A 26,357-nucleotide genomic window follows, 5' to 3' on the forward strand; every position below is an offset into this window, starting at 1 on the left:
GATGGATGGATGGATGGATGGATGGATGGATGGATGGATGGATGGATAGATACATACATACATACATACATACATACATAAAAGAGAAAACTGAGGCACAATAAGGGTAGGAGACTTGTTTGTCATCACTCACCTCTTAAGTGTCAGATGCGCCATTTGAACCTAAGGTCTTCCTGACTCCAGGCCCGGTATTCTGACTATTCTGCCTCCCCACCTTTCACTAGGTTGCTCCCTTATAACAATTTATGCTGCACTAGCCTAGAATCTTTACAAATCTCTACTGCAAGGGGTCTTTTTCCTATCTCTAACTGAGGGTGGTTTGACTTTATGGTCACTAAGGTACCTTCAACCTCTAAGAATCAATGAATACAATAGTATTGTTAAACCTGTGAAAGCTACCTTTGCCTCTATCTTCTGAATTGAAGTTTTGGGCAGTTCTGAGGCAGGGGAAATGAATGGGAAACATCAGTTTGATGCCAGTGGTGAGGTATGACTTCACCCTTCTGTGCACGCACGCGCGCACACACACACACATACACACACACACACACACACTGTCTATATGTCTGTGGGCTCTTTGAAGTTATGAATGGATGTGTTTTGCTTTGTTTTGTTGTTTGCCCTTCATTCTGGAAGAGGACCAATAACATCTAGAGAGTGATGTCTTAACCGATGGGTAGGTAAACCAGTATAAAACTACCTCATCAGAGTTAGTTAAGGCCACAGACAAACCCTAACACATCAATGAAGTCTATATCCCCATGGGTTTATCAAGTTTTCTCAAGGCAAAAATTCCACCCTCCAGTGCCTGAGGGAGTTATTAAAGTAACCAACAAGGGCTTGGTAGTATAGAAAGAAAAACAATAGATTTAGAATTGGAGAACCCAGATTGGAAACCTGACTGACACTACTTGGGTAAATGATATTACCTTTGGCAAGTCATTTAACTTCTCTGGGATTCAGTTTCCCAACATGTAAAATATGAAACTACAGGAAGGCTCTCTGATGTCTCTAGTATACGCAAGTCCATGAACACAGATTAGAACCCAACCATAGTTCATAGAGGCATAGAGTCATAGAAACACTATGTGACTTAGCCTAGGTCACAAAGCTAGTGAGGATTTAAACCTAGGTCTTTCTGACCCCCAAGCCTAGGACTTTATTCACCACACTTTCTCTATCATTTATAAGATAAGGAAGTTGAAATAGATGATCTCTAAAGTCCACTCAAGACAGCTAGGTAATGCAGCGGATAGGGTGCTGGGCCTGGAGTCAGGAAGACTCACCGTCCTCTTGAGTTCAGATCTGGTCTTAGATACTTGCTGGCTGTGTGACCCTGGGTAAGTCACTTAACCCTGTTTACCTCAGTTTCCTCATGTGTAAAATAAGCTAGAGAAGGAAATGGCAAACTACTCCAGTATATTTACCAAGAAAATCCCAAATGGGGTCACAATGAGTTGGTCATGAACAGAAAAACAACTGAACTGAAAGTTCACTCTGGTTCTAAACCCTATGATAACAAAATGGTGGTAAAAGGCCAAATGAAGTGACTGATAGTAGTCTCTTGGCCACAAGGTGGAAGTTCAAGGGTTTAGAGATATTGCTGGGGTCAAGTTCTGGGTGGTTGCCGGTTACTGCTATCTTCATACTCTTTTACAAGTCTGCATTATTCACAAGGTTTTCTCAGTTTAATTCATAGCTGGGGAGTAGGCCTGCCAGATTTGTTGTCATTTTGGATGGAATCTAGTGTTCCATATGGACCCAACATACTGAACACAAGCTTCAATGGGGGAGGAGGTGGTAAGAAAGATGGTGGGTTAAATGAGGTCAATCAGCAGCACTTGGTAGCATTTTAATGGAGCTGGGCCACAATACCCAAGATTTGGTCAGACAGACTACAATTCACTTCATTTCTTCTTCAATTTTGCTCTGATACTTTCAGTAAACTCAATATAAGATATTAGTTTTTAAAACATTTTAAGTTGGTTATTACATTACTGCTACATTCAAGCATTGTGCTAAGCCCTGGGTATACATAGAAAGGCAAAAACCAGTCCCTGCCATCAAGGAATTCATGGTCTAACGGAGGAGACAACATATAGACAACTATGTACAAACAAGTTATAGATAGGAAAAGCTGGAAATAACAACCAAATCGGTTAAGCATTTACAATGTGGCACTGATGAGGATATGTCACGGTACACTGTAGAGTAGAAAGAACGCTGACTCTACTTGGGTTAAAATCCCTGATGCTACCTCTGTGACATTGAGCAAGTCACTCAACCTCCCTGGGCCTCAGTTTCCTCATCTGTAAAATGAGTAAGTTAACCTAGGCGGCCTTTGATGTCCCTTCAAGCTCCAGATCTCTGACCCCACAGTGGCATGTTCAGTACTCTATATCATCCAAGAACCTCTACTATGGTCCCTGGCCATACACTACCTGTCTACACCTAGATTCGTGGGATCCAGAGTAGTAACAGACCTTAAAGATCATCTTTCCCAGTTGAGGAAATTGAAGCTCAAGGTCACTTAGGTAGTGGAGCCAGGATTCAAACTCGGGTTCTCTGACTCCAAATCCAATGGTCTTTCAACACATCACACAGACTCTTCCAAAACAGCTAAAGATTTAAAAAAAAAAAGTGTGCCATTGCTCACCAGAGGAATGGCAGCAAGAGGACACATGTGATTTAGCACAATCCCTCCTAAAAAATTCAAAAAGGATCCGTGATTTTGTCATTACAGGGAACTCCAGTAGGGAAACTCCCTCCATTAAAGCTCAGATTGCAACCCATCTCACATCTAATGGGGACGTCCTTGGGGAAACACATAGAGGCTAAGGGACTTGCTCAGTGTTGAGTCAAGTCAAGTCAACGAGCATTTAGTAACCATCTGCTATGTTCAAGGCATTGTGCTGAGCCCTACAGATATAAAGAAAGGTAAAAACCAGTCCCTGCCCTCAACGATGGAGGAGACGACATATGAACAACAAGAGATAGACAGGAAAAAATGCAAATAACGGAGGGAAGGTACTTGCATTCAGGGGACTTGAGAAAGACTTCTTGTAGGATGTGAGGTTTTAGCTGGAACTTGACGGGAGCCAGGAGGCAGAAATGAGGAGGAAGAGAGTTTCAGACATGAGGGACAGTCAGTGGAAATGCCTGGAGTCAAGAGATGGAGCATCTTGTGTGAGGAACAGCAAGAAAACCAATGACATTGGATCCGAGAATATGAGGAAGGTAGGAAAGGGCTAAGATATAAAGGGCTTTAAAAACCAGTGTCTGAGCAGGTATGTGGCACAGTGGATAGAGCACTGGCCCTGGAGGACTTCAGTTCAAATCCAACCCCAGACACTTAGCAGCTATGTGACCCTGGGCAAGTCACTTAATCCCACTGCTTACAAACAAACAAAACAAAAAACCAATGGCATACAACCAGTAAGTATTTGAGGCAAGATTCAAATCTAGGTCTTCTTAGCTTCAATCCCAGCATTCTATCCACCATCATGTAATGCCTCATAAAGTGTCCTCACTCATGAACAAACAATAACAACTCAAAAGTCATGCTTTATAAAAGCATGATCTTCATATGCAAAGGTGAACACACACACACACACACACATTTCTAGAGCTTTCTCTGACTGTAGTAATGAAAATGCCTCAATGATTATAAAATCTCAGATTGACCTATGACTCTTCCTCCCATGAAGACCTTGAGGTATGCCTAATCCAGACCTATTCACAGCATCCAGCTAGACTATCATTATCCTCATAAACAGAAGAGGGAAGCGACTTGTTCAAAGTCACCCAGCAACCCAGAGTTAGAATTGGGACCAAAAGTCAAGGTCCCCACATCTATTCAAGAACTAGTCTCTACTACATATTTAAGAAAATAGCAAGTAGTAGATAATAGACTTGCAGTTTCATGTACAATCATCTTTTTTTTCTATTCTAGTATGTTATGGAATTGTTTTATTTCTTAACTTTAGAATAAAATAAATAAAATTTAAAAAATAAATATATATATATTTCATCCTCACCTCCAAAAATGAAATGTCCTAGGAGGTTCAAGATAATAGATGAGACAGCAGTCTTTGACAGATTTTGCTAAGATTCATGGGACCTTTGCTCAGAATTTCTCACCCAACTAAAATTTGTTATAGATAAGATAATAACAACTTATATTGGGGAGGGAGGGAGCAGAAAGAGTAGATCTGTGATTTCATTTATCTAAGTATCTCCCAGTAAGCAAACTTTCTCACTTTCCTAACTAAAGCAAGTTGGCACCTGCTATGAAACTTGTAGCTGTCCATTTATATGGCAAATTATGGGCCCTTTGCCTGTAACAGCTCTATGAGGCAGATATTGAGAATATTATCATCACCATTTTACAAATTAGGATACTGGAGCTTAGAGTGGTTAAGTGATTTGTCCCAGGCTTATGTAGATAGTAAAATATTAAAACCAGGATTTGAACCCAAGACTTCTGATTCTGAGATTGATGAGCTTTCCTTTATACCAAGATGTTAAATATATTCACTATACAGATGAGGAGACAGAAGAGGAAAACCTATAAGCTTAGACTGAAGAACATGTAGAATTAATTTATCATCAGAAAGTATTCACTGATCAAAGATCATGACTGTAACAGTGCTAGGCACCAGGATGGGGCAGGAGTACAAACCAGATAAGCATTAGAATAAAGGGCTTAGAATAGAGCACCTTCTCCCAGGTAGCGTTCTAGACTAGCCTGTTTCTCTCAGACCACCCCTAAAGTAGACTGGAGCACCAAGAGAGTCAAACGCTGGAAGGCAAGTTGAGAATTTGCTAGTGAGAAAACTGGATTGCCCTTTCCTGTCTGACCACTCCCATAGACTTCTGGGATCTGGCCAAGTGACTGCAGGTCAGACGCCATGTTGACTGGAGCTGGCCCCTTTCCTGTTATGACTGCACAAGGTCTCACTAACACACAATCCCCATGTGCAGGCCAAGGGAAGATCTGCTCCTATTACACTATTTTTAAATTTTTAGTCTTAGTTCCTCTCAGAAGGTGGTTAGGATATAAATGAATATTGTCTGTGGATAAAGAGTATGTGGACTTTGGCCACTGTCTCCAACATTCTGGACTCTGTGATCACGACTACTTTCCTTTGTTTGCTAAATGAATGTTTCATGACTCCAGTGGGGAAAATGATCTCATTTGTTCAATCCCACCCCCAAGACAGCGAGAGTTCTGAACTGGAAATAAAGCAATAACTTTAGCCTAACTAAAGCAATAACTTTTTAGCCTAAAAAGTTAGGTGAATTTAGGAAAATAATGTGATCTAACTCTTTAGCAGAGCCACAAAGTATCCCTCAACGCCAAGCTCTGTCCTATGAATGAGACAGAATAGACCTAGATTCAGAAGGTCTGGGGTCAAATCCTAACTCTGATGCTTACTAGGTATTTGAACCTGGCTAAGTCATTTAGCCTCTTTAAGCCTCATTTTCCCTACCTGTAAAAAGGTTGTTGTAGGAAATGTACTTTGTTAACCTTGAAGTGTTCTGCATGTCATTATTGTTATTACTATTGTTATCTCATTATCTCTAACAAATTTAGTTGGGTAAGAAATTATCTGAAAAAGATTCTCTGATTCTTGGCAAAGCATATATGGTGTATGTGTGTGTGTGTGTATATATATATACATATATATTATGCATGCATGTATATATGTATACACATATATACACATATATACATACAGATAGATAGACATGCTAGACAGAGCAACAAAGAGATCACCTTGGATCTCTTGGGAGCTGGCCATTCCATTTTAAAATAAAATGTGAATTCTTGGAGTTCTTGTAAAAAACAGAAGTTCAAAACAGAGGCAGGACTCTGGACTTCTGGATGACTTTAAACACGGCACCTGATGCCTCAATTATGCCCACTGTTGATAAGGCTATAGATGATCTGGAGGGACCCTGTAAGGAAGAAGACTGCAGTAGAAATGTTCTAAGCTCTTAACTGGATAACTCTGAGGTTTTGCAATCATAGCAACTAACTACGATACTTTGTGTTCACCTGCTGTCCTTAGAATAGGAAGATGATGCTTTGCAAGACGTGAACTTTGAATCCAGTTCTGATACTCAGTCAGTGTGACCTTGAGCAAGTCAGATAACCTAAATCTCACTTTTCTCATCTGTAAAATGGGGTTAAATACTTTCACTATCTTCCTCACAAGGTAGTTATGAGGATCAGAGATCAACAACCATAAAGCCTTCTATAAGTACAAGCTCTATTATATCAGCCAGAGCTAAGGTCTTTGAAGACAGGGACTGTTTCTTTCTGTGTTTCTATCACCAATGCCTGGCCTAGTGCCTGGGATTTAAAGGAATATTTGTCCCATAAGATCACAGGATCACAGGATTATACATTTAGAGCTAGAAGGGAACTTCCAGACTAACTCCCTCATCTTAAAGAAGAGAAACTGAGGCAACTTGCCTAAAGTTTTTGCTGTTGTTAAGTCGGTTCAGTCACGTCTGACTCTTTAGAACCCCATTTTGAGGTTTTCTTTACCAGATCTTTCACAGATGACAAAACTGAGTTAAATGACTTGCCCAGGGTCACTAAAGCCAGATTTGAACTCATGAAGATGAGTCTTTCTGATTCCCAGTCCATTGCTCTATCGACTGTGCCACTTAGCTGCCTAAGGTTACACAGGTAATAAGGAGCAGAGTCCTTATGAGACAGGTTGATGCAGCACTTTCAAAGAACACAAGAATTTTCATCACGATCCCATCCAAGGATATTCTGGTAAATGCTTAACCACTGGCTGTCCAAAATGTAGGACATAATTCTAAGTTTACCCTTCTTTATTAATGTTTTCTGCATCGTTTTCTTAAGTCTAGACCAGCGGCCTCAAGGCCACATGTGACCTTCCGGGTCTTTGCGTGAGGCCTTTTGACTGAGTTCAAGTTTTACAGAACAGATCTTTTTCTTAAGGGGACTAGTTCTGTGAAGTTTGGATTCAGTTAAAGGGCTGCACTTGAAGACATAGAGGGCCACATGTGACCTCCAGGCCATAGGTTCCCCACCCCATGAAACCTTGAATTATAGCATTTTCCTACCGATTTCTGACATATAAATGCTGACAATGAAAATTTAACAAACCTGCTATTCAGGACCAGTAGGCTCTGGTCCTATAGCACATGCTTGATTCCCATCTCATTGTAAAAATGGAAATACTGAGAGTGGAAGTAACTCGGAGAAAGAGGGAGGGAAAAAGAAAGGATAGATATGAAGGCATTCCATGAGATCCAGGTAACTGAGTATCTGAAGGAAAGGAGAAAAGGTAATGGACTGTCTCCTTTACTGTGCTCTGCTATTAGGACCAGGACAACTCTCTGAGTCTAGGAAGCTCTGTAGCTTGAGGCCTCCCAGTGGAGACAGCTCAGCTTCCAGAGCATCCCTGCATTCACTCACCAGAGTTCAAATTGGCATTGAAAGTCAAATGGTGAACCTGGAGCCAGGAAGAGCTGAACTGACATTCTCCCTCAGACACTTATTAGCCATGTGAGCCTGAGCAAGACATTTAAACTCTCTGAGCCTCAGTTTCCTCACCTGTAAAATGGGGGGATGATCATAATATCTACTTCATAGGATTATTGTGAGGATCAAGTCAGATAATATATGTAACATGCTTTGCAAACCTTAAAGCACTGTATAAATGTTATTTATCATCATCATCATCATTATAAATAGCGCCCTGTGGAGGAATGGCCAGTCAGGGTCATAGCATCCTAGTCATCTAACAAGCAAACCTCTGGGGACTGACCTCTTTGCCTTGAGAGCAAGGTCAAAGGAGAAGAGAGTAGGGAATCAGGTTAAGTCAACATTAGTGAGAGAGACAAGCCAGATGGGAGACAGGTAGACTGTTTATTTAGATCGTGTCTGCTTAGCTGGTCGGCTGGCTGCTCGGCATTTGATTATCATTCACCAAGGCTTTGACGCCACTCAGCCGGAACCATGTGCCTAATCTGCTCAGCCCTGCTCAGGGCTTTCTCTACCCAGATAAAATCATAGATACAGTTAAAAAAAAAAGTTACTGGCTAAACATAAAATTAAAAGACCTAGTATCAAACACTTATTTGCAATCAGACCTTAAGTCATTTAATTTCTCTGAACCTTAGCTTTATTGTGCGCAAAATGGGCACAGTAATAACACTTTCCTCATATACAAAAACTTTTCATCATCTGTAAAATGGACACAATAATAATACTTTCCTCATGAATTTACATCCTCTCTTTATGTTAGGCGCTGGCTCAGCTCTGCCTTTGCCATACTGTCAGAGAGCCTGAACCCTCTTCTGACTCTGCTTTCCTCCACCTCCCAAGACTGGTCTGTTTTGAACTTTGATTTGGGTCTTACAGGGCAAGGCAGCTTTAATCAGCTTTAATCATTTTCCATAGAGGACCAAAATCAACAGAACTCCTTAGTTAAAATATTGCATCTGTAGACCTAGTGAGGGATGATGGTGATAGCTGGCATGAATTTTTATGTATGTATGTATGTATATGTACATATATACACATACACACATTACATATACATATACACACATATGTGCAAGTGTAATTGTTTATATATATTTATACACACAAAAATATACACGATATATGTGTATGTATACATATATGTGTAAAAATATCTATAGATATACATATAGATTTATACAGGTGTATATATATAATCATTTAAGGTTGGCAAAGTTCTTTGTGATTTTTGTTTATTAGTTTTTAACATATCTGATCCTCACAGCAATTCTATGAGTTGTGGGAGTTGGGAAGACTTGGCTTTAAGTCCTTGTTGGGTTACAATCTGGCTGGAGGACCCTGGGCCACTGAATATCCCAGTGCCTCAAGCAACTCTCTAAGACTATAAATTATGCTACAAAAGCCAATTTGCATGGATGAAGGGCATTTCCTTACCGGGCTTTCTCTACCCAGATAAAATCATAGATACAGTTAAAAAAAAAGTTACTGGCTAAACATAAAATTAAAAGACCTAGTATCAAACACTTATTTGCAATCAGACCTTGAGTAAGTCATTTAATTTCTCTGAACCTTAGCTTTATTGTGTGCAAAATGGGCACAGTAATAACACTTTCCTCATATACAAAAACTTTTCATCATCTGTAAAATGGACACAATAATAATACTTTCCTCATGAATTTACATCCTCTCTTTATGTACATTGTCCTAAAGGTCAAATGAGGAAATGCTTGTAAAGTACTCTGCAAACTTTAAAGTCTGATATACATGTGAGTCATTATCATTCCCATTTTACACTTGAGGAAATAAAGGCTCAGATAGTATAAGTCACACAGGAAGAGAGTATCATGGTTGTGGTTGTTTGTCCTTTGTTCTTGAAGAGGACCACGACATCAGGGAGGTGATGCTATGACATGCAAGTGAACTGGATTTGAATGAGAAAGAGTTGTGCAAAGTCACCAGCCTCAGACACATAACACCTACTAACTGTGTGATCCTGGACAAGTCACTTAACCCCATTGCCTCACCAAAAAAATAAAAAGGATGAAGTCTTGGACTGGGGTTTTCTTGGCAGAGATACTGGAGTGGTTTGCCATTTCTTTCTCTAGCTCATTTGACAGATGAGGAAACTGAGGCAAGCAAGGTTAAATGACTTCCCCAGGGTCACACATCTAATAAGTGTCTGAGGCCCGTTTTAATTCAGGAAGATGAGTCTTTCTGACTTCACGCCCAGCACTCTAACCACTGTGCAACCTAGCTGGATCTTTTTGCTTAGGAGCAGACTGCTAAGCACTAAGCTACACAAATAGCCTGGGACTGGCTCCCAGGAGACCTGAGTCTGCAACTAAGTAGCACAATTTACTAGGATAAATTTCAGAATGCCTAGGGAGAAAAAAAAGGAGCTAGCTGGGCAACACCTGAGGGATACCTAGTTATCACTTTCTATAAGGGGTATCGGACCAGCTGAATTCAAAGGTCCTTTCATGCTAAGAGATGAACCCTGGGCAGCTCTTTTGACTGACAGGTGACTGTTCTTTGACATAGTGTTACTCAGAGAATAGGCTGGGAATACAGATGACAATCATAGGATCATAGGCTTGAAGCCTGAAGGGACCTTCGAAGCCTGCATGTCACATTCTCCATTCCCCAGGTCCATTTTATAGGTGAGGAAGCTGCAGCCCAGAGACCATGGAGTTAGTAAATATGTGATATAGGATTTGAACACAGGTCTCCCTGACTCCAAGTTCAGGTCTCCATCTGCTCTGGCTGGGAAATTGTAGAAAGCCTGGATTTGAATCCTAGATCCATTTTCTAGCTATGTAACCACAGGCAAGTCATTTCACCTCAGTTTACTCATCTGCAAAATGAGAAGAGGATAACAAGCCTCATCCTAACGACTTTAATGGATTCTTGGGACGGAAGTGTTTTGCAAGGCTTTAAAAATGTTATGCAAATGTGGGCTGCTGTTGTTGTCTTTGTTATAAATTAGGCTCTTTCTCTGACTCGTAGTGGGACTAAGACTGAATTATAGGATGTTAATTCCCTTTTTGATTCCAGGAACAGAACTATTCAGGCTGGACCCCCCACAATTTCTCTTTAACAACTAACTCCCCCCCGCTTTGTGTCTAAGGATACATATATACGTACATAGAGAAAGTCTTTCTTTCACATGCTCAGCCAGCCCTGTCTGACCTCTCTCAGTCCTCTGGCAACCTGGCTAGCAGCCATCCAGACATTCCCCCCCACCCCAAGATCTGGCCAAGAGCCTCCAAATGCTAAGGGGGAAGGGAGTGAGAGCAATTGGAGCTGGGGAATAGCTCAGGCTTGTGCAAAGCCTTCTTGCTCCATGGAGCCTGTCTGTGGGGATGAAACTGGCTTTCCTCTGAAGTGATGCCTAGGCAGTGAGCTGCCTCTTGCCAACCCCCTGGAGACACCCAGACTGAGCTCTGTGCAGATGGCACCAGCAGATGCATGTCCTTAGGAAGACCACCTCCTTCCCAACAAAATCAGGGAGTAGGTAAAAAGGGACTGAGAAAGTGAAAATCCACTGGCCTGGCAAGAAAAAGATTAGAATTCTCAGGTGCACTCCATCACCGGAGTCCTCTACAGAACCTAAGATACCTTAGATCAATGGTGTCAAACTCAAATAAAAACAGGGCCACTAAACCGTATTTAAGCATCCTTAGGCCACATATTGACTTAGAAAACTACAAATTAACATTATCTATGTTTTATCATATTTTTATTTATTTTGTTAAACAGTTCCCAATTACATTTTAATCAGATTTAGGTAGAGTGGTAGGCCATATATTGATATCTCTGCTTTAGATCATGGATAGAGGCCTAATATTAGACATTAAAGTCCTACCCATCCCACCCCCGTCATTTTACAGATGAGGAAACAATGAAAAGGTGAAATGATTTACCCAAAGTCACAAAACCAAATAGTGTCAGTAACTGGAGCAAAGACTATAACTGAGCCTGGGAGTATGTATGAAGGTGGGACGGAAGAATCAGTAAGGAAACCCAAAAATCCTCACTCCAAGAGTTAATGAAACTGAGGACACCAGGTAAGATCTTCTGCATTTGCCCTACGTCTCCAGTCCTACTTAATAAAGCAGCAACTTGTACTTACAATATCATCGTCATAGATTTGGAACCGGATGGTATCTTAGAGGTCATCTAGTCCAAATCCTTCATTTTATAGAAAGGAAACTAAGGCCCAGAGAGAAATCATGGGGCATGCCCAAGTAGCAGAGCCAGAATTTGAACCCAGTTCCTTGGAGTCCAAATTCAACTGCTTTCCATTGTACCATGCTGCTTTCTTCATAAATAACTTGTATTAATTTTGCAGGTTAAGGTTTACAAAATGATTTGTAGAGGGATTCAAACCCCTCCCCCACCTCCTCTACAAGGTCCTCCCACCCCCCAATCTCTTTCTACACCAGTAGGTATCCAGAGAACCAGTAGCCTAGGAACTCAGATAGTTAACCTGTGAAGTCCATGCAGCCAAGGGCACCCACATTCCTCATCATATGCAAACTGTGTTCTTTTCAGCAGCTGGGCTGGAAGCTAAGGCAGGCTCAGGCTACGTTATTTACAACCTGCCTCTTCTCCATGCCCACGGCAAATAGGTAACAACTGCTACAGTTGATTAGCAGTCACTGGGGCTATTGATCAGATAACCCCACTTTTCACACTTCCAAATAAAATCAGAAGTGCCTTATTAAGTATTCTGATCAAGACTTGAAGAACATTTGGCTTCAGCAGCTGTTCCCTTGGTTCTTTGAAAACAGGAATGATCTTTGCCCCAAACTGGATTACATGGCAGGGAGATTTGCAGAGGCTTAGGCCAGAGGGACCAAGGAGAAGGGGAGGTGAGAGAGAACATTTTCCCCAAAGAGAAAGAATGTTGGCAGGACAAACAAAAACGTGAGGGTTCCTTCTACCCAGTGGTCCAGAGGGAAAAGCACTGGATTTGGAGTCAGAGAAATTGGATTCAAGTCCCAGTGCTGTTACTCATTATCTCTGGGCTTTAGTTTCTTCATTTGTAAAATAAGGCAGAATGGGCTGACCTTCTCATGCTCTGTCCAGTTCTACATTTACAATCACAGGGAAAGTAAACAAAATTACTGGGACAGGTCTTTGCAAATGCCTTAAGACAGCAAAATCAGATCTCATAGAGAAGAAAACTCTGGAACACACCACCACCAGGAAGAGAAAGAGTAAAAAACTAAATTTGCAAGAAATAAGAAAAAGAAGAGAAGGGGAAGGGAAGGGGAAAGAGGGGAAGAGGAAGAGGAAGAGTGGGGAAGGAGAAAGAAGAAAAGGAGGAAGAGGAAAAGGAAGAGGAGGAAAGGAGAAGGAAGAAGAGGAAGAAAAGAAGAATAAGGAGAAACTATGAAAGAAAAGGATGAAATACATACAATTCCTATTGACCTATCTGCTTCTGGAATTGTCTCTAAGATAGGAAAGAAGACCTTGCAACCCAATACTTTCATTCACTTACTAAAAGCAGTCATTTCAAACACCTGTACAATAGTCTACCAAATATTAAACATAGAAAGCAAGGATAATGAGTTGTTCCAAGAAAGTTTTTATCCGAACTCCATTGACTAAAAGAGTTATTATTCACAATAATTATTTGGATAAGACCAGCGATTTCACTGGCACAGGGAACTCTTCATGAGGAATTTCCTCAATCAATGCAGATCTGTACTTTCTCTAAAATCTATCACCTTGGAAGAGTTGTGTAGGGCCACTGAAAGGTCTTAGCTGAATTGCAAATTTATCTCGGAACAGCTCCTGAACCAGTAGTCTGCCCTGAGCAAGAGGCAGCTTAGGCCAACAGTGGGCCTTCTATGATGGCTTCTAGTTTTCCCAAAGATTTGGAGACTTTCTATCTAGGGTATGGAGGGCATGAGTATGGGTATGGACTTCCTATCTAGGGTATGGAGGAGGAAGGGATTCCTATAGTGGGGGCTGGCTCCATAAACACCTGCTGGTCCAACATCTGGGCCAGATAGAAAGAGGCTGGACATCTGGGCACTCCTCTGGGGGATACCCAAACATCTCTTTTCAGCATAAAGTTTCCCTCCCCGTGGACTCCACCTTAAATTTTACAAATGCTGGAAGATAAAAGTGCTGGAGCTGAGATGAATGGAGGAGGTTTTTAAGAGGCAGTGTTTAACATCAAGATCCCTCTGATGTGAGTAATTTGGATTCTGATGCGTTTCTGGATTGTTTGTTGAATTATGCATTAGCAGCTTCTGTTGCTGCAAAAAGCAGCCACTGTCAATGAGTACTGATCGGAAACCTGCAGGAACAGAGACAGTTGGGTTCACAGTTTGGAAACTGAGATTTGTCTTTGATGACAGTGAACCAGACAAAAAGGAAGAGGAAGAAGGCCTGGGGTAGTGGGGAGAAAGGGAAGGTGGGAGGCACAGGAGAAAACAAATCAGAATGCCCTTTTTGCTCAATGCACACAAAAGCAACATTCCTGGAAAGAGGAAACCCTGGCAAGGGGTTAAAGTATAAAGTGCTTTGTTTCCTCAGGTGGAAAGTGAGGGAGATGGGCTCAATGGCTTGTGAGGCCTCTCCAGTTTTCTAGATCTACTGCCGCCTCCTCAGCCCCATGAGTTCTAATGTTCCTTCCGGCATCTAGCACAGTGTCTAATACATGGGTACTTACACAATGCTTATTGTGCATTTGACATCCTGCTCTGAATCCTAGGATGCTATGAATGAAAAGGAAATATTTGAAATTTTAAGAGTAAATAATGAAGAATCATGAGACAGTACTTACCTAACCTATTTCTTCTATCCCAAACACATCCAAACACACCTAAGACCCTGTGTTATTCCATATTATCTCATTAGCACTGACTAATAATTTCCATGTGAAATCTCAGGGTGTAGGGAGTAGAAATCCAGCCCCGGAATCAAGAAGTCCTGGGTTCAAGTCTTAACTCTGAGCTATACTAGTCATATAAATCACTTAATCTCTCAGTGACCCACAGTAACTCTCTAAAACTGTAAATTGGAGAATAGTTGCCCATCTGCATTGATAGAAGGAGTAACTTCACTGGGAGATCACTATACTGATGAAATCACAGATCTGGAAACCCCAGTCCCATAATAATAATGACTATAATTATTAGAACTAATTATTACCAGTAATAATATTTATGATTTCAAATAATAATTATTGCTAAAAATGATATTACTGATAATAATCACTCCTAGTACTATTACTAATAATTATTAATAATAAATTACTACTAGTAACCATTACTACTATTACAGATAATTATTACTAGTAATAATAATCACTATTAATAATTATTAATGATAATGACTACTGGTAATAATTATTAATACAAATACTATTACTGATATTACTGCTAATAATGCTTACTACTAGTAATAATTATTACTACTATTGATATTACTGATAATAATTATTGCTACTAAGAATACTCACTAATAATTTATATAGCACATTAAGAATTGCAAAATGTTTTATATACATTATCTCATTCAATCCTCAAAAGATAACAATTGATATTTAATATTTCAAAAGCCACTTCCTAATTATTAGCTCATTTTTCCTCATACCAAACAGAATCAGGGTACATGTCTTTTACACCTGTTGTCACAGATGAGAGAACTGAGGCACAGAAAGGATAATCTATCAGCCCAAACTGCGAGTAAATGACAAAGCTTCAAATCAAAGCCAGGTCTGACTCCTGCCCCCCCACCTTTGTCCTAGATCACACTTTATATTAAGATATTAAAGAAGCTTAAAGGCCATCTAGTCCAGTCTCTTCATTTTGTAGGAGACTGAAGTGTATTCCTTCTCCTTTTTTTTTCATTTTTTAACATTTTCTTTTATTTAGTTATTTTTTAATGGTAATTATTTATTTATTTTTTTGTTTTCAACATTTACTTCCACAAGATTTTGAGTTCCAAATTTTCACCCCATCTCACCCCTCGCCCCCCAAGATGGCATGCATTCTAAATACCCCTTCCCCTAGTCTGCCTTCCCTTCTATCTCTCCCCCCCTTCTCTTATCCCCTTCAATTTTCCTGTAGGGCAGGATGGATTTCTATACTCCATTTCCTGTATTTCTTATTTCCCAGTTGCATGTGAAAACATTTTTTTTAAACATGTGTTTTTAAAACTTTGGGTTCCAAATTTTCTCCCTTCCTCCCTTCCCACCCACCCTCATTGAAAAGGCAAGCAACTCAATATAAGTTATACAAAATACAGGCCGTGAAAAACTAACTCTATTTCCCTTAATCCTTTCCTGCCCCCCCCCATTTCTTCTATTCTTTCTTTTGACCCTGTCCCTCCTCAGAAGTATTTGCTTCTGATTACTTCCTTTCCCAATCTGCCTTCCTCTCTATCATTCCCCTACTCTCTTGTCCCCTTCCTCCCCTATTTTCCTGTAGGGTAAGACAGCTTTCCATACCCAATTGAGTGTGTATGTTATTCCCTCCTTAAGTCAAATTCTATGAGAATAAGATTCACTCATTCCCTCTCACCTTCTCCCGTTTCCCCTCCACTGTAAGAGCCTTTTCTTTTCTGTTTTTTTTTGTAGGATAATTTACCCCATTCTACCTCTCCCTTTCTCCTTCTCCTAGTATATTCCTCTCTCACCCCTTAATTTTATTCTCTAGATATGACCCCTTCATTTTCAACTCACCCTGTGCCCTCTATCTATCTATATCTATATATATGTACATATAATTTTTTCCCCTCCAACTACCCTAATACTGACAAAGGTTTCATGAGTTACAAATATCATCTTTCCATGCAGGAATGTAAACAGTTCAACCTTAATAAGTCTCTTATGATTTTCTCTTTCCTGTTTACCTCTTCACGTTCCACTTGAGTCTTGTATTTGAAAATCAAATTTTCTATTCAACTCTGGTCTTTTCATCAAGAATGCTTAAAAGTCCTCTATTTCACTGAATAACCATCTTTTCCCCTGCAGGATTATACTCAGTTTTGGTGGGTAGGTGATTCTTGGCTGTAATCCTATCTCCTTTGCTCTCCAGAATATCATATTCCATGCCCTGCAGTCCCTTAATGTAGAAGCAGCTAAATCTTGTGTTATCCTGATTGTGTTTCCACAATACTTGAATTGTTTCTTTCTGGCTGCTTGTAATATTTTCTCCCACCTGGGAACTCTGGAATTTGGCTACAATATTCCTAGGAGTTTTCCTTTGGGGATCTCTTTCAGGAGGAGATCGGTGGATTCTTTCAATTTCTATTTTGCCCTCTAGTTCTAAAATATCAGGACAGTTTTCCTGGATAATTTCTCGAAAGATGATGTCTAGGCTTTTTTTTTTTTGATCATAGCTTTCAGATAGCCCAATAATTTTTAAATTCTCTCTCCTGGATCTATTTTCCAGGTCGGTTGTTTTTCCGATGAGATATTTCACATTCTCTTCTATTTTTTCTTTCCTTTTGATTAGTGTTACAGTGACTTGATTTCTCAAATTGTCCCTCTCTTCCAATTTCTTCATTCTAACTTTTAAGGAAGTATTTTCTTCAGTAATCTTTTGGACTTCCTTTTCCATTTGGCCAATTTTGCTTTTTAGGGCATTCTTCTCCTCATTGGCTTTTTGGACCTCTTTTGCCATTTGGGTTAGGCTATTTTTTAAGGTGTTATTTTCTTCAGTATTTTTTTGGGTCTCCTTTAGCAAGCTGTGGACTTGTTTTTCATGATTTTCTTGCATCACTCTCAGTTTTTCCTCTACTTCTCTTACTTGCTTCTCAAAATCCCTTTTGAGCTCTTCCAAGACCTGGGACTGATTCATATTTTTCTTGGAAGCTTTGGACGTAGGAGCTTTGGCTTTGTTGTCTTCTTCTGGTTGTATGTTTTGATCTTCTTTGTCACCAAAGTAAGATAATATAGCCTGACTCTTTTTCTGCTGCTTACTCATGATCCCGGCCAATTACTTGAGTTTTAAACTCTTCATTAAGGTAAAAGTCTGCTTCCAATGTGAAGAGTGTACTGTCCCAAGCTTCGGGGGTTTGTACAGCTGTTTTCAGAGGTACTTCTAGGGACCTGTAAATTTTCAGTTCTTCCAAGGTGCTATGATAAGGGGCGAGGTGTTTTCCCTCCACCACCACCACAAGCTCCACCACACCAGTGTTCCTCCTAGCCCCAGGACCACTCCTCAGAACTGTGACCCAGATCCAAGCACCGGTAAAGCAAGGGATTCCTGCCTCAGCACTGGCAAAGAGATCCTTGTAATTCCCCTCTGATCAGCCACTAGATTCCCCCTCAGTCTGTGGGCCCGAAGCTCAGGAAACAGTAGCTGCCCCAAGGGCATGCTCAGGACTTGTGGCTGAGACCGAGCTCCTCTCTCACCTCAGTCACAGACTTTTCCCACTGACCTTCCATGTTGTCTTTGTTGTTCAGGGGTTGAGAAGTCTGGAAACTGCCACAGCTGCCCGTGATTCAGTCCTCTGAGGCTTGCTCCAGGGTAGCTGCGGCCTGCACACCCATGCCACACTGTGCTCCTCTCCCAGCCCGGTGCGATATACCTTTCTGATCAACCATCCAGGCTGTCTTTGGCTGGAAATTTGTTTCACTCTATCTTTTTGTGGGTTCTGCTGCTTTAGAATTTGTTTAGAGCCATTTTTTTTGGGGTATTTGGAGGGCTTTGGGAGAGAGGACAGTCACTGCTTTCCCTCCACCATCTTGGCTCCGCCCTTCCTTCACCTTCTTAAAGGGCGCTTTAAGATCCTCTGACTCAGCAGCAAAGCCTGTTGCCGATATTATTAATGAAGAGATCACACACCCTGAATGAATTCACCTGGAGCATCATTTCTGATCCCAAATTCAGCCAATAAAGGAAAAAGATATTTGCCATTTCCCCTCTTGCTAGACTATCTCCTTAGCGAAGCAGCAAGAGTCCTGGCTGGACAGCAGCCAGGAAAGCACAAAGAAGAGCAATCTGAAATCCCTTTGGAAACAAAGAAGAGAGAAAGAAGAAGTGACTGGAAGTAGGAATTGATATGGCAAGGCTATTGCAAATTGCCTATATGTTTCCATATTGACTAATAATGATAATTCACATTTCTCTAATGCTTTAAAGTTAATGGAGAACTTTCCTTAAAACCCTACAAAATAAGTGCGAGTATTAGCATCCTCATTTTATGACCAAGGACACAGTGACTGATAAAGCAATTTGTTCATTGTCACATAACCAGCACGAGTTAAGACTGGGATTCAAATGCAGGTTTTCTTCTCCAACATTCTTCTCATTCCACTATTGGTCTTCTATTAGAACCCACTGAGCCTAGGTGGTCTTAATGGGAGACCTTTTGCATGCCACAATCATCAGTTCAATCTAACTCCAAACCCAGTCTTCACTGGCAGGAATCTCATCCTCTCCATTTGTTCATTCCAGGGCAACTGTGAGTCAAAGACATTCTTCCTAGGCTAAACACTGATTTTATAGGTAGGACTCCAGGGAAAGAGGAGACACCCTTAGCCCAATTATAATTCACTGTAACAGCATAAAAGGGGATCATTATCATCATTATCATTGGCCCCTAGATGCCACCTTCTTATTCCCTGCCAGGCTCAGGACTTGTAAGCAGTAACTAGCAGCAGATGCTAGAAAAATGCTAAAGGTAAATAAAAACCTAATGAACAAGGGTGGCCAGACCCAGAATGGTAGGCGTCAGGGAGGAAGGATAAGGAGTTTTCCACATCATTCATCACAATGCCAGATAAAGAACTGCTGTTTCCAGCTGACACTTACTTTGGGATCAAAGTGCTAGCATTCCAAGTAGAACAAATTTGAGGTCTTCTCCTCAGTTAGACTATAGTCCACAGTTTTCTCTAAATACTTCAAACTATCAATAACTCAGATCCTGCCTACCTGAAGTGTCAAACAATGGCCACCTGAGAGGATGGGGAACCAGATTAAAATGTAATTGGGAAATATTTAACAAAATAAATAAAAATACAATAGATCATAGATAATGTTAACATGTGGTTTTCTAAGTCAATATGCTGATGGCAGGGAACTTTCTTTTTTTAATTAATTTATTTACTTTTAGTTTTCAACATTCACTTTCATAAGATTTTGTGTTTCAAATTTTCTCATCTCTCCCCTCCACCTTCCCCAAGACAGCATGCAATCTTATATAGGTTCTACATATACATTCATATTGAACCTATTTTCACATTAGTCATGTTGTAAAGAATTAGAACCAATGGGAGAAACCACAAGAAAGAAAAAACAAAAAAAAAGGAAAAGGAAAAAGAGAGATCAAATAATGTGCTTCGATCTGCATTCAGACTCTATAGTTCTTTTTCTGGATGTGGACAGTATTTTCCATCATGTGTGCTTTGGAATTGTCTTGGATCTTTGCATTGCTGAGAGGAGATTAGTCTGTTAAAGTTATTCGTTGCATAGTGTGGCTGTTACTGTGTACAACGTTCTGGTTATGCTCACTTCAGTCAGCATCAGTTCATGCAAGTCTTTTCCAGGTTTTTCTGAAGTCTGCCTACTCATCATTTCTTATAGCAAAATAGTATTCCATTACAATCATATGCCACAACTTGTTCAGCCATTCCCCAACTGATGGGTATCCCCTCAATTCTAATTCTTTGCCACCACAAAAAGATCTGATAAGCCATCTTGCATTTCTCTAATCAATAGTGATTTAGAGAACTTTTTCATATGACTATAGATAGCCAAAGGGCTACATCTAGTTCTAAGCCATCTAGTTCAATCCATTTATTTTACAAATGAGAAAAAATGAGGGATAGAGTGATTAAGTGACTTGCCCATAATCACAGAGGTAGTATCTGAGGTGACATTTGCAACAAGTTCTTTTTGACTTCAAGGGCAGAGCTCTACCTACATGAGTTGTAGGGAGTTGTAGAGAGACGATGTAGGCACATGAAAAATTTTTGTACATGTGGGTCCTTTTTTGTTTTTTGTGATCTCTTTAGGATACAGACCTAGAAGTGGTATTGCTGGGTCAAAGGGTATGCACATTTTTGTAGCCCTTTGGGAATAGTTCCAAATTGCTCTCCAGAATGGTTGTATCAGTTCACAATTCCACCAACAATGCATTAGTGTTCCAATTTTCCCACATCTTCTCCAGCATTTATTATTTTCCTGTTTTGTCATGTTGGCCAATCTGATAGGTGTGATGTGGTACCTCAGAATTGTTTTGATTTGCATTTCTCTAATCAATAGTGATTTAGAACACTTTTTCATATGACTATATATAGCTTTAATTTCTTGTTCTGAAAACTGCCTATTCATATCCTTTGACCATTTATCAAGTGGGGAATGACTTGTATTCTTATGAATTTCACTCAGTTCTCTACATATTTTAGAAATGAGGCCTTTATCAGAGACACTGGTTGTAAAAGTTCTTCCCCAGTTTTCTGCTTCCCTCCTAATCTTGATTACATTGGCTTTATTTATGCAAGAACTTTTCAATTTAATGTAATCAAAATTATCTATTTTGCATTTCATAATGTTCTCTATCTCATTTGGTCATAAATTCTTCCTTCTCCATAAATCTGACAGATAAACTCTACCTCACTCTCCCAGTTTGCATATAGCATCAACCTTTGTATCTAAATCATGTACCCATTTTGATTTTATTTTGGTATATGGTGTAAGATGTTGGTCTATGCCTAGTTTCTGCCATACTATTTTTCAGTTGTCCCTGTAGTTTTTGTCAAATAGTAAGTTCTTATCCCAGAAGCTGGAGTTTTGGGGTTTATCCAACAGTTGATTACTATGGTCATTGGCTACTGTGTCTGATCCACCACTCTATTTCTTAGCCAGTACCAAGTAGTTTTGATGATTTCTGTTTTATAATGCAATTTAAGATCTGGTATGGCTAGGCCACCTTCCCTAGCATTTCTTTTCATTAATTGGCAGGGAACCTTCACAGGGCTTAGTGGCCCCCTTTCTATTTGGTTTGACAATAAGGCTCTATTTCACAGTTTCTTAACCTGGGCCCCTTGAACTTTGTTGTTGTTTTAAATACTTTGATAACTATACTTCAGTATGATTGGTTTCCTTTGTAATCCTAAGTATTTTATTTTTGCATTTAAAAACCTGATTCTGAGAAGTGGTCCATAGGCTCCACTAGACTGCTAAAGGGGTTCATCACACACGCATACACACACACACACACATACACACACACACACACACACATACTCACAAACCTTTAAGAACTGATAAAAGAATAGAATTCTAGTCACAGGATGCATGCATCACCCTATCTTCCAGGCAGTACTTCATCTCAACTAATCTTCCCCACTAGAATTGCCCTGAAGGATGTTTCTAAGGGGAAGATCACAAGTGTGCTGGTATGTGATTTGCACGTGATTGGCATATGGTGCTTGGTTCAATCCTCTGCCCAGCTGTCAATGGAAACAGTATGGTGGTACTGGGGGAAGAAGTTTGGATTTAGAGGTAGCGGACCAAGATTCAAACCCCTGTCTACTACAAACTACCTGTGTGACCTCAGAAAGTCTCTTTAGGCCTTAGTTTATTTGTCTGTAAAATGAGAAGGATGGACAAGATAATTCTCTGAGGTCCCACCAGCTCTAAGTCTATGAGCTGATCCTGTGATCCTCTCTAGAGGCAATAGGAGATTAAAAAAAGGAGCTGATACAATTTCTATGGTAAAGCAGCTTACAATCAAAAGGTCACAGACTTAAAGCTGGAAGAGCCCTTAGAGGCCATCTAGTTCAATCCCTTTATTTTACAAAATGAGAACAAATGAGGCATAGAGTGATTAAACGACTTGCCCAGAATCACAGAGGTAGTATCTGAGGGGACATTTGCACCAAGGTCTTTTTGGCTTCAAGGTCAGAGCTCTATCTACATGAGTTGTAGGGAGCTGTAAAGAGATGATGTAGGCACATGAAACATTAAGAAAATGAAGCTAAAATGTATAGAAGAGGTAGGAGGAAGGAAGGAAGGAAAGAAGGAGGGAAGGAAGGAAAGAGAGAACTCATGGTCAGGAAGCTCTATCTTTCTTAGGATTTTAGAATTTTTGGACTGGAAGTAACCTTAGAAATTTCCTAGTTCAATCCTATCATTTTATTGATGTGGAAGGTGATGTTCAGAGAGGCTGTGATTCAGTTCACACTCTGCCTCTAATACTTAATACCTGTGTTATAATGGACAAGTCATGTATTCTCCCTGACCCTCAGTTTCTTCATCTATAAACTAAGAGTATTGGATTAGATAGCCTTTGGGGTCTTCTCCAGGTCTAATGACTCATATGATCCAATGAAGCAAACTCCATTTCCCTGACATTCAAGCCCAATGATCTCTCTCTACTATTCGACATTGCCTTTTTTCTCTTTTGAGATTAGAGTCCTCCTAGCAACACAAATACAAGATACCATACCTCCTGCTTCCATGCTGGACTTCCCAGCTTCTTCTGCAGCCAGACCATCATGGTCCCCACGGACACCCCTGAGATCTACCCTAGGACCCTCTGATGAATCATTCGGATGTCTCAGGGCATACTTCTCTTAATCACAAGATGTAGAAAAGACAAAGTCTCAAACAAAATGTGCATCCTTCATCCCGGTCACATTAGATCTTTCAAAAGTCCTTGTGTACTTAAAAGAAAGGTGCTTCATTTTCCTAAGACTTAATGCTGGAAAAAGACCTTGTAGATACTATATAGTCCAAACACATCAGTTTTATAAATGAGGAAATGGAAGCCCAGGGATGTACAGTGATTTGCTCAAAGAAATAAGTGGCAAAACTCCTTGACCACATTGCCTAATCATTTGTACGTGGGTCAATTCAGAACTTTATTAATTTGGGCCAAAGGCCACAGCAAAACTTCCAGGGCAAAGAACAGAACGATGAAATCAGCCATTTATATACAGCACCATTTCCTTCCTATCCAGAGCTGGGGAGCAGCTCCCCAATGCTACTGTCCCCCTCAAAGTTGTCATACTTCTTAAAGAGGCCAGCCCCCTACACAGCTTTGCAGGGCAACCTGAGCTTACAAACAGCATCAGCCAACATTGGATCAGATTATTTCTCACTTGCAGTATTGCACAAAAGGGAAAAAAATAATGCTGAACATTCTGTTCATGGAAGAAAAAATAGCAGCAGAAAACTGTCACATTGTTTGGTCTATTTTCAATTTCATTCTCAAGCCCTGGAAATATGTGTCTGCACAGGCAGGCCAGGGGAGGACTCCAGTTCCTGACAGATTGGCTTGGTACCAAGTTTCTTAGTGTTGGCGTGAGGAAGAGGTAGCATTCACTGAGTTTACTTGTAGAGAGGGAAAGGGCAACCTGATGGTCAGGGTTCCAGCGGGGCTCCTCTAGCTCTGATATTCTGTGACAAGATGGAAAAGGAGTATCAACAAGTACTGATTTGAGTGCCTACTGTGCGCTTCTGCTGTGTTAATGAGTTATTCTGTACCAGTGCTTCAGAGGTTGCATCAGTAGAGGATACCAAGAGGTAGAATATTTTATGTGCATGTACACATACTCACATATGTACCTCAAAAAGCTTCCCTTCTAATTTCAAATGTGCTACCTTGTTTGCCATAATCCCTTTCTGATTTCTCAAATTAGAAGGGAAGATTTTTGTGGGCACATCTGAAGGGCCACCAAAAGTGCAGAAGAAATGATCCTAAGTCTTAGGTTTAAATATGCATGCACACATTCACACATACACACAGATGTATGAGTGTGTTATACACCCATGGGAAGCAGCATGATATAGTGAACTGAGGGACAGTTTGGAAGTAAGGAAGACCTAGGATCAATTCAAGCCTTTGATACCCACTGACTGTGTGACCCTGGGCAAGTCACTTAACCTCTCACTGCTCTAGGCAACTTTAAGACTATAAATTGAAGAAAAGGTGCCAACCTGCATTGGAATAGGGAGTTTTTCACTAGTACCGCTCCCTATCTCTATACACATATATACATACACATATACATGAGTATATATAATATATTATTATTATAAAAATAACATAAGATATTATAACTAATATATAATAGTATATATTTGTTATTTATAGAAATATCCCCAAAATATATGTGTATGTTTGCACATATGATTGTGGAGAGTATATATTATATGTAAAATTATATTATATATGCTATATGTAACCATATATACAGAAACGTGCATATGCATACACATACATATCAGTGAGAGAGAAAAAGAGAGAGAGAGAGAGAGAGAGAGAATGAGAGGACAGAAAGAGAGAAAGAGAGAGGAAGAGGGGAGAGAGAGAGAGTGTGTGTGTGTGTGTCAGAGTCACAGTCTCCCCAGATGGATTATAACCTTGAAGTCAAGAAGCATACCTCTTGCAAAGTAAGTTGCACCCTCTAAAATCTTTTATTCTAATTTGGGAGATGAATTATATGTACAAAAGAGAGGCAGTGCAATGGAGTAAAACATGTATTGAATTTGTAATCAAAGAACTTGATTCAGATCTCAGCTCTTTTACTTACTATTTAATTGACCTGGGGACAGACCCGCTCTGGATCTCAGTTCCCTCATCTGTAAAAATGGGGATATTTGACTAAATGATCTTTAAGGTCCTTCCCAGATTTGAATTTATAATCCCATGGAAAACTACATAATCATCAAATTTGTGATAAAGTCTCTATAATTATTGTTGGATGGATAGATGGTTGGTAGAATTCCCAAGTTGGAAGAAACCTTAGAAATGGTCTAGTATAGAGGTGTCATACCTACACTCACAACACTCTCAAATGCTCCTGAACAAGATTGAAATGTGATTTGGAAATACGTAACAAAAAAAATAAAAATGCAATAGAACATAATGTCAATACATGGCTTTCTAAGGCAATATAGGGCCCCAGGGGTCTTTGTGTCCAGTTTAGCAGCTCCCTTTCTATTTGAGTTTGGCAGCCCTGATCTAGTGCAACCTCTCTCCAAGTGCAATAATAAGTTCCTCTACAACACCCCTGATTAATGTTCATCCATGCTGGGACACTATGCTAGCTGTGTTACCCCATGACACCGGATAAGTGGCTCAACCTCTCTATGCGTCAGTTTCTTCATATGGAAAATGGAGGGGCTAGACTAGATGGCCTCCAAGATCCATTCCATCTCTAAATTTATGATTCTATGAACCTATGACCTTCAATTATAGGGGCCTTATTATCATATCAATGAGCATGAATATTCATCATGTGAATATTCCATTTGTGTACCATTCTATGCTAGGAAATCCTTCTTTTATTGAGCTGAATGATTACATAATGAATACAATAGACAACATGCTAGGGAGCTCAAAGAAAGCTAGAGTGGTCGGGGAAGGGTTCACAGGGGAATGAGACTTAATGAATGATGTTAGGATTTAGGCAGGAAAGAGAAATTCTAAGGTGGGGGTAAGACAATGAGCAGAGGTTCAGGGCTGGGATTGATGATGATAGGTATGGAGCACAAAGAGGAGGAGGAGACCAGGTAGATTGAAGAGAAAGGTAGATGACACAGAGTAGAATTGGAAACAAAGTAGGGTCCCCTCAACTGGGAAATGTCTGAACAAATTATGTAATGAGGTATCATTGTGCCATGCGAAATGATGAAAAAGGTAGTCTCAGAGAAACCTGGCAAGACTTGTATGAACTGATGCAGAGTGAAGTGAGAAGAACCTGGAGAACAATGAAGACAATAAGAACAACATTGTAAAGACAAACAACTTTGAATGACTTACGAACTCTGATCAGTACAGTGACCAACCATGATTCCAGAAGACCATATATGAAGCATGCTGCCCACCTCCAGACAGAGAG

General features: G+C 40.2%; 1 protein-coding gene across 1 annotated transcript in view; it reads right to left on the reverse strand.

The window, feature by feature from the left end:
- The window catches only part of PLXNA4 (plexin A4), a 627,680-nt gene that overhangs the window by 353,696 nt on the left and 247,627 nt on the right, over positions 1-26,357 (reverse strand). The gene's annotated exons all lie outside the window — the stretch shown is intronic.

The sequence above is a fragment of the Vombatus ursinus genome, unplaced genomic scaffold (assembly GCF_900497805.2).
Source record: "Vombatus ursinus unplaced genomic scaffold, bare-nosed wombat genome assembly UNPS02014870.1, whole genome shotgun sequence".
Taxonomy (NCBI): Eukaryota; Metazoa; Chordata; class Mammalia; order Diprotodontia; family Vombatidae; genus Vombatus; species Vombatus ursinus.